The following is a 10,597-nucleotide window of genomic DNA, read 5'->3' on the forward strand; positions in this document are numbered from 1 at the left end:
ACCCACCCTCCCTGCCGGCCCCCCCGGCTGGCCCCCCTACCTTTTGTTGGAGGAGGGACGCAATCTGCCTGCCTCCCTCCTCTTTCTGTCAACGCCGCTGCAAAATGGCGGCGCCCAGCCCTGTCCATTGCATCTTGGGATGCGGTGGGCGGGGCTACAGACCATGTAAGGGAGCGATTCCCTTACATGGTCTGTAGCCCCGCCCAGCGCATCCCAGGATGCAATAGGCGGGGCTGGGTGCCGCCATTTTGCAGTGGCGTCGACAGAAAGAGGAGGGAGGCAGGCAGATTGCGTCCCTCCTCCAACAAAAGGTAGGGGGGCCAGCTGGGGGGGCCGGCAGGGAGGGTGGGTGACCACGGACCACCAGGGAATCAGAACGCTGGGGGGACCATGGATTCAGAACGCTTGGGGGGGAGGAGTTGGGGTGGGCTGGAGACCCACCGAACGTCCAGCCCCCCCCCCCGTCGCTGAGTGGGAAGGAGGGTGGGATAGCGTTTGGCCGGAGGCGGCCACCACGAGTTATGGGGGTTCGGGGGGAGGGTTCAGGCCTCGGCAGGCTGTTTGACAGGTTTGGGCTTTTGACAGCCCAGACCTGTCAAACAAGTGCGGGAGGATTGTGCTGAGCGCATGCTCGGCACAATTCTCCCGCACTTTAAACATGATGATCAAAGATAATAGTGCTGCTTAGATTTGCATGCATTATCTTTGATCATCGATGCAGAAAAGCCCTGCGCTGTCCCGGCGCTATTTTTAGGGCGCTGTTTGGAACAGCACAGGGCTTTTGATCATCTGGGCCTCAGAAGCTTACCATACCATACCAGCACCATGTCCAAAAACAAAAGCTGTACCCACCCTACCTTTGAAAAATCAAAATCACTGCTCTATTTATTCTGTAACACCAGTACACCTCCAGTTGGGAGAAGAGAACAAATTGGACCGCTACAGATTCCTACAAAAAAAACTACAAAAAGAATCCCTTGCGTTAATTGCACACAGAAAACATGGGCCATCGCCTAGTAAAGAATTACAAAACTAAAATTAGAAACCAATAAACAGACCTAATAAGAAATTGAAAACCCTGACTCTTTGAGCAGCGGAACACTAAGAATGCCACACAAATGTTTTCCTCTTTTACAGGACAAAATACAAGCAATGCACCTTTTTAAAGCTGCACTATTTCATTTTCTAAAAAATTAAGGATCAATATTCAGCCGGCGGTGGTGAGCGTTTTGTTGACCACTATTGGCATTATCCCCAGATATTCAATGCCAGGCCCTGTCTGGCCTTATGCATTGAATATCTTTTTTTTGTTTGCTTGTTTGTTTTAAGCTGGCTAGCATGTAACTGGTTAAGTAAATATTCAAAACTTAACCGAGCATAGTCAAGCACATAAAGACAGGACTGTGATTTCTACGGTTACATTTATGCACTAAGCCTGGCCAATTAAGTTCTGAATATTGGAACTTAAGCAGCCAAGTGGTGACTCCAATCCCCAACCTAGCCAGTTTTCACTTAGGCACTAACTGGTCATCTCCAGCTAAGATAACCAGATAAGTGCCACTGAAAATGAACAGATAGCTGCGAACAAGTGATTTAACCAGTTAGCGGCTGGTTAAATTATCTTGAATATCGACCAGTAAAAATATGCATTTCCCTCCTGGATTCTATATATGGCATCACATGTAGTAGTGAGGTAATTAAATATTGTACCACCATCCTAAAATTCACATTTCTGTTTCTGTGTTTCTAGGTTTAACCTATATTTGGATATTCAGTGCTGGCTGATATCTGGATTGTGGCATTGAAGATCTGGGTATAAAAAGCCCCCAGAAGCCAGCATTACAACAAATAATGCTGATCACTGTGGGCTAAATATCATTCCCCATGTTTTTACTGTGGACCACTTTGAACTATTCAAGATTAGTGAGTATAAATGTTTTAAAATAAATAAATACAAATAAAAATAGATACAAAATTAACAACAAACTAAGGAAAATAACAGTTGAAAAGTGAACACATAGACCCCCTAATTCTATAAAAGTTGCCAAAAATTGCGTGCAAAAATTTGGGCGTGCACCCAATTTATGTGTGAAATTGAATTGAATGAGATAATTAATGTCAACAACTGGCTTTTTAACAAGCAGTTATTGGCACTAATTAGATTGAATTGGAACTTATGTGCTTAAATTTAGGTGCGGGATCAGTTCCTAAATTTATACACGGTTAGAAAAGGGGTGCAGAAATGGGAGGCTAATGGGCCGAACAGGGCATTGCTATCATTTACGCACATTGTTATAGAATATGGGAGATATGTGCCTAATTTAGGCACAGACATTTGCACCACGTTTCAGCTGGTGCAAATGACCGCATTTTGAGTTAGGAGCAAGTCCTGAGCGTAAGTGCTATTCTAGAAACTGTGCCTAACTTTAAGCACGGCTTATAGAATTGTGCTTTTTTTCAGCCCCATCTATCATATTCACCCTATAATGTGACACAAAGTTGTGTTTCTTCTTCCCTCATTCATACACTTGAGTGTGCCCATGTTACAGCTATGTGGGGAAAGTCATTGTAGACTCTGTCTCAGTAGACTGGCCAGGGCTGTGAGGATGGTGAATGATGCTACATTGTGAGATATATATGTGTGTGTCAGAGGTAGAGTGGTCAATTCAAGAAAAGTCACTTAAAGTTAGGTGCCACATTTTTGTGCGCTAAGAGCTAATTCTATATTGGCAATTATGCATTTTGGCTTCCTGGACCATGGGATGATTTTCCAAGGTCTGCTGAGCAGAGATGGTGTCCATCTATCAAATAAAGGAAGATGTGTCTTTAGCAGCAGACTGACTAACCTACTGCATAGGGCTTTAAACTGGAATAATTGGGGCTGGGTGAACAAAGCCCTTAGGTAGGTGAAGTATTAAATACCTGTAAACAAATTAGAAAAAGGGGCAATGTCTGGAAAGTAGTATATATTAATGCCCATCATATGGGAAATAAGGTTTTGGATCTTGAGGCTGTGATGGAAGAGGCTGATTTGGATTTAGTGGCGATCACAGAGACACAGTTCACAGAGAACCATGACTGGGATATAGTTAGACTGGGCTATAATCTGTTCAGGAAAGGAAGAAAAGGAGGGGAAGTGGCATTATATGTTAAAGATAATACTGAAGCCACACAAGGACCTACAGGGTAAGGAAGAGGTACTGTGGGTCAATCTGGAAAGAGGGAATGGAAAATGTATTTACATTGTTGTGATATACAGGCCTCCACAGGCAGAAGAAGTGGACAGAGATTTAATTAAAGACATTCAAAATATAGCTGTGAAAGGGGAAGTACTACTAATAGGTGATTTTAATATGCCAGATGTTGTTTGGGGTATCCATATTGTGGGGTCTTCTAGAAGTAAGGAGGTCCTGGATTCTCTACAGGGGCAACTATTCCAGCAGTTGGTAGTGGACCCATGTGGGATGGGGCCATACTGGACTCAGGGGCCCTTTTACTAAGTTGTGGTAGGCACTAGCATGTACCTACCATGCGCCAAAAAGCACTGCTGTGGGATACCATGGTGATATGGCAATCTGCGCACGCTAATACTTTCCATTTGTTAGCATGGAAGGCGTGCCAGTGGGCAGAGTGGGTGTGCCTTGTGCTAATCAGGTAGCATGGGCACATTGCAGCATGCTGCCCGGTTAGCGTGGGGTTAGCACGGGAGCCCTTACCACCTAGTAAATAGGTGACAGTAAGGGCTACTACTACTACTACTTAACATTCCTAAAGCGCTACTAGGGTTACGCAGCGCTGTACAGTTTAACATGGAAGGACGGTCCCTGCTCGAAGAGCTTACAATCTAAAAAGACAAATGTACAGTTAATCATATAGGTCAGACAGATTGGGGCAACCTATATGTTCGAAAGGTTAGGTTCCCGTGCTAACCCCACACTAACCGGGCAGCATGCTGCAATGTGCTCATGCTACCTGATTAGCACAAGGCACACCCACTCTGCCCATTGGCACGCCTTCCATGCTAACAAATGGAAAGTATTAGCGTGCGCAGATTGCCATATCACCATGGTATCCCACAGCAGTGCTTTTTGGCGCATGGTAGGTACACGCTAGTGCCTACCGCAACTTAGTAAAAGGGCCCCTGAGTCCAGTATGGCCCCATCCCACATGGGTCCACTACCAACTGCTGGAATAGTTGCCCCTGTAGAGAATCCAGGACCTCCTTACTTCTAGAAGACCCCACAATATGGATAGTAAATAGGTGACAGTAAGGGCTCCCACAGTAATGGCCATGCGCTAACTGGGAAATTAGTGCATGGTCATTACGGGACAAAATACAAATGCGGCTATTTTACCACTGTGCTAAAGTGGCTGCAGGTAAACCCATGCGCTAGGAACAGTGCCAGACACTTTTTAGTGTGGCTTTGTAAAAGGGCCCCTTAGTGCTTACTAATGGGCAGATTGTTTCTGATGTTATAGTAGGTGACCATCTGGCATCCAGTGGTCACCAGATGATGTGGTTTAATATTAAGATAGGTGTGAAGAGGGTCAGAAGCGTAGCCAGGTTCAGCCAGGGTGATGGTGCAGGGGGAGCGAGAGTGGACTTCCGCTGGCACCAGCGCACATTTTCAGTGCTACACAACGAAACAAAATAGGCGCCAGCGCCAGCAGAACTCCGTTTGGGGGCGCGGCCGCTCCCCTGGTGCGCCACCTAGCTACACCACTGGAGAGGGTTCATTCAAAAGTGAAGGATCTAGACTCTAAAAAAACTAACTTTATTCAAATGGGGGATTACCTCAAGGAGTTGTCTTAACACTGTGTAACCAGATAGTGCTTTGGAGATAATAGGTAATTGTAGTGATAGTAGTAGAAGTTCCTCTTCTTTGCATTCAGAGGGTGAAAGATTTTTTTTTCCCAATCACTTCTCTATGCTTGTGGAGCCCTTATGTATTAAACTAAAGTCCTGTTTGATTTATGGGTTATGGTAGGGTTGGGGGGAGGGGTGATCTTGAATATAACTGTTTTATTTGGACGGAAACTAGGGTAGTGAGGGTACAGGGCAGCGGGAGGTTTTTCATAAAACCTAAACAAAAAAAATGGGATCATGTGTTACATAATTTTTGCAGTAAGATGTCTTTGCGTATTATTCTGTTATGTTTGCTCACTGTTTTGTAACCGCTTGTTGTCTTTATCTGGACTTGTTGTTTAATTGTTCAATGTTGGCTTTGTTTGATCCTGAATAAAAACCTGCAAACCATAAACTAAAGTCCTGAAAAACATGTCAGAGAACAGCATATGATCATAATTAACATTTTTTGTACATTTAAAAAATGTTAGGATACCCTTTGTCATTGTACAGCCATTATTAAGATTACCAGCAGTGTCAGGAAACATGCTGTGATAACAGCAGATAATAGATCAGCAAACTTCGAATGGGTGCACTTTTAAATTATTTTTCAAATTGATAAAATTTAAAATACCTACAATAGCTTTCTTGAGAGTATTTAGTGCCAAGCATTATGTATATAGTCTGAAACCAATCTAACTCTTAAAGGATTGCCTTTTAAAAATAAGCCTTCATTTTTTTTTTATTCATTCACACTTTCATGTCCTCTTGATATTCCCAGAGGGGCACTGTATGTGTGATGCTGTTACTTTTCATTTAGCTCCTGCTGATACCTGTAATGGTACCATGATAGAATCAGGGCAATGGGGAATCCATTTTTGCTTTCTTATAATAACACAGAAAGGTAGGAAAAGCATGCAGAGTCATGGCTGGGGAAATGGTTTTTCACAAAGGGCATGTTGATTATTTTCTTGTCTTCTCTAGAACATCTATGCACAGGTTTATATTGGGATAGATTTTATTTTATCTGTAAATTTAATCCACTTTCGTGCTTAAACATTCTTTCAATTTTCCTCTTTGGTTTACACTTCCCATTCTTTTAAAACATAAAGGTACATTAAATTACTAACCTTCAACTGTATGATCACTCTGAGAAAACAGTGGCACATTTTAGCATTCTGAGTACATACTAGATTCTGCTAACACACTGGCCACAGCTATTCTACTGTAGAGTTAGTTAGAATCTTTTCTTACACAATATATATTCAGATTCCACTACATGGCGCACTGATCAACAAACAGAATTATAGCTAGAAATAACTCAGAAATGGGGTTAATCATTAAACAGATTTTGCTTATTCCTGCCTGTAAATAAGAGACATTATAAATTAAGTGTTGTACACAGAAAAGCTTGCCTTTCTTAGTCTCAAGGAACTATTTGTACTTTTAAACCAAATAAATACAAGTAAAAGAGAACAATCTGTTCCTTTGGGTTCAATGGGTTTCAGTGACTGTTGCAGCATCACATTTTAAGCATTTACATATTTGTTTTGTTCACACAGAGTCAGTGAGTACAAAGGCCCTTCCTGGAAGCACATCAGAGAAAGGAGTGGACCATGCAAATCAGCAGATCAAAAGCATAAGAGATTTAGATCATGAAGCAATAGCAGGGAGCAATTAGAACAAAAAAAAAGTCTTTCAATGGTACTAAAAATGTGTTCTGTTTTCCAAGAAATATAGGGGGTTGATATTCAGCAGGCAGTGCTCAGCATTTTGCTGACAGCCACCAGTGTTATGCCTGGCAATTCAATGCCGAGCCATGTCTGGCTTTGGCGTTGAATATAGTGGCTAGCGAAAAAGTGTACATTGGATCCAAGATGGCGTCATAAAAGTTATTGCAACAGATGCACTCAAACTTTACCTTGTTCCGTTGTATGAAGTAGCTCTTTACTCCCCTGACTATGGGGAAAAGGAGAGGGAATGTGCAGGAGATTCCCTCGACCCCCACCTGGACCCAGCTTTCGAAGCAGACGACTCTGGAAAGGTTTGGGTTAACATCTGGACCCATATAGGCTTCCTCTCTCTCTATTGATGCAGACGCGTCAGCCAGCAGTGTCGACGGGGCTTCTTTGAGCCCTGTTTTATGAGAGGCTCCTCCACAACCAGGAGAGAATGCTGTCTTGGGAAGTCCTGCCCTTGGAGCTCTTCATGTTGAGACACTGAGTGCGCAGGGAGGGAACTTGCCTACAGCGAGGGAGAGTGTGAAGTCCAGTTTGGAAGAATTTCAAAATGCAGCACGAGTTTTGCCTCAGCGGCTAGTGAGTACTCTTAGTCAGACTTCTAATGCCCCCTTTCCTCTTAAGGGGTTCTGAAGAAACCTGTCATCATGACAATGGAGTTACTCTGTGACTTAACATTTGATATGCACTCCTCTTTACGTTGAAATCATTTTTATTGTCACCAAAAACAGTATTCCATAAGGAGAATAAACCATTTTCAACATATATATCCCCCCCATCCCCTCCATCCACCCCTTCCCTCCCCTCCTAAGCTCTATGCATGTTAACCCGAACAGTAAGTGAAACACTCTGGAAAGGACACAATTCTATTGATTCAAAAGTCTGCTACGTGCTGCTGGTTGCAATGTGTCCCAAAAACGTTCCCAGGTCTGTTGAAATTGGACCCCCTTCTTGGAGGGTATGTCCTGAGTTCCACAGCACTCCAGCTTTAACAAGTCTATCAAGTGGGTGCGCCACATACTCACTGTCGGAGTGAGAGGTTCTCGCGAACACAGCAAAATCACTCTTTTCCCTATCAAGATAGCTCTTTGTAAGAACTGTTTAAATCCTGTAGATGTCAAACAACAGTAAAGGTTGTGCATCTACTCTGTAGCCTTCGCACTCCTCTTTACAAATTTTGGCATTTAAAAATACTAGTGATATAAAGGTTTTGTCTGAAGCTGCCCTTCTTCAAGCACAGGTGGCTGCTCAACAGTCCACTGAAGTAAAACTTCTGGAAACAAAAATTCAGACCTTGGAATCTTTGGGATTAGTCTCAATTAAGGATAAGAATTTCACTTATCGTCTATTAAAATATTTGGAAAATCAAGTTAGGAGGCTTAACTTGAGACTAATCAATTTTCCTAGGTCACCCCTAATAGTACCTATAGATATGGTTAAGAAATATATGATTGAAATTTAGGGAATGTCTGGTGATTCACTGCCTCCAATAACTCATGCGCAATATTTACTGTCCTCTAAAAAATAAATTGGTGAGAATTTTCAAAGCTATGCAGGAGATGGTATGAACCTAACATCTTTTTTGGAGTCTTCACTAGAAGTGATTACACAGAGAACTACTATGGTAGTATCATTTGCTTTGGAGATGGATTATGATGCGGTACTGAGACTTTCATTTTGACATTTGGATACACAGTTTCTGGGATCTAAAGTTAGAATATTTCCTGATCTTTCTAGAGAAACACAGAAAAGGCATAAGGCCTTTTTGGCCTTGGGCGCCAATTTTGTACTTAAATTTCCTTGTTTATGTTTTGTATTATTTCAAGCTAAACAGTTTCAATTCTTTGATCCTAAGCAACTGGAAGAATTTCTGTTAGCTAAAGAGGAGATAAATATCACTGTATAAGTCACAGGAGCACACTGTAGTGATAGGCTGAAGAGAGCCTTATGGGTTGCAATAATTTAGGTTGTTAGTTTAATATTTCTTTGATTTTTTATACTTTTTCATGATCTTGGATCTAAATTACCTTATATATTTTGGACAAAGCTTGTATAGTTTTCATTTGTAGTCAATTTATTTGACACATATTAATAATTTCAGTGTTTCTAATTACCAATTCCAGTAGTAACTCTCATTTGAGTTGTAATTAATATAAATAAATAAATAAATATTAAAATAGCAGAATATCGCAGCTGGCATAGCCGGTTAAGTGTGATTTTCAGCACTTAACCGGCTATTCTTTTGCAGTTCTATTTATACAGTTACCTTGGCCAGTTAAGTGTTGAATATTAGCACTTATATGGCCAAGTGCTGACTGCACCTCCAGAACATTCCCAAAACAGCTGGTTGTGAAACAGGCGCTAACCGGACATTTTCAGCAGCACTAACTGATTAAGTGGCACTGAAAATGACTTGTTAGCTCCAAACAAGCGATTTATCTGGCCAGGAGCCATTGCTGGCCAGTTAAATCACTTTGAATATTGACCCATTCATAAATAATGAGGAGCTAAGAGAGAAAAAGCGATGGCACAAGAAAGCAGCCAAATTCACAATTAGGAAAAACTTAGGTACGTCTCACATCCTGATCCTGCTCCAAATGTATCCAGCCTCTTTTCTTTCTAAGATAACCTCAGATTTCCCATTCTATGGAGAGATTTCATCTTGCATATTGGATGTCTTTATTCTGTTAACTTTCCAACACTTTCTTGTAGTTTCAGTCTTGTTTTAATTAGTGAATATACATGAACCCTCGGATTTAGTATAGGTTATTGTGACAAAACAATGGGTTTTTAAGCCTGTAAAACTGTAGTTTGGCCAGCAAGTAGTGCATGTTTATGTTTAAAGCTGTTACAGAGAGCTGACTGTTCCTTCTTTAGTTAACACAGATAACTGCAGTGATGTGGCCAGCTACTTTTAAAACTTGTTATTCTGGGCTCTAATTGGCCCAGGAGCTCATTTTTAGATAGGATGTACTGGCTTTTTCTCCAATCTTAGCCAGGGAGGAAAGAACGATCTTTTTTGCTGAGACCCTGTGAACAGTTATATTTGATAACCTGTGAGCAACTATATGTTCCTGATCTCCACAGGCACTATTCAGGTAGTGACTAAATGTTTAGATAGTTTTATAATTGATCCATATTTAGTCATCTGTTACTGTTTGCTGAATTGCACCTTTTCTGTTAATTGTTCTAATTTTTCATGACAATAAACATTTGTAGCTTATTACCTCTGCTTGTCTGGACTGACTAAGAATCCTGGTGGTTTGTGTGTTGGGTCTGTGAGTACTTTCTAGGAATTGTGGGACCACTGGGAGTGTGGCCCACTGTAACCTAGAAATCACTGGGGATAATTTGAGAGCAGGAGACTCGCCTAGAGGCGATTGGGACCCAGTTAGTGGGAGAAGGGTGCTAGTGTAGAGCACAAGTGGCAGGTGCAGGCAGACCTGAGCTGTGCTGGGGATAAAACCACTAAGTGGCCGCAGGGTAGCTCCAGGCAAGTGGCTAGGCATTTCGTTACAGTCACTCAAATTTGGGTGTGGATCACAGATATGCACGTAAACTAATTAGTCAATTTGGTGCAATCAATTGGAATTAATTAACACTTAATTGGCAGTAATTAGGTGTTATGCATTAATCTGACCTATGCCTTATTCTATAACATACACACCTAAATTTCATATTATGCAACTCAAAAGGGGGCATAGCCACCGGAGGGACATGGGCGGGTTAGGGGCATTCCCAGAAATTAGGCACAATGTTATACCATCAGTACGGCGCAAGCATTAACACCAGTTTTTGGCAGGCATAAGTGCTTGCGCCCAAAGTTAGGTGCAGGCAGGGTGCCAAGCTACTGTTCTGTACAGCACAGAGCGCTCTTTACAGAATCCTATCTTGTGGATCATAATGGTGCCTATCTTTGGGCACCATTTACTGAATCTGGCCCATAATGTCTGGCGTTTGTTCTCACACTTATCGTCAATTATTTTTATTGATGACATATAAAAGAAGTCCA

Source organism: Microcaecilia unicolor, chromosome 6, assembly GCF_901765095.1.
Source record: "Microcaecilia unicolor chromosome 6, aMicUni1.1, whole genome shotgun sequence".
Taxonomy (NCBI): Eukaryota; Metazoa; Chordata; class Amphibia; order Gymnophiona; family Siphonopidae; genus Microcaecilia; species Microcaecilia unicolor.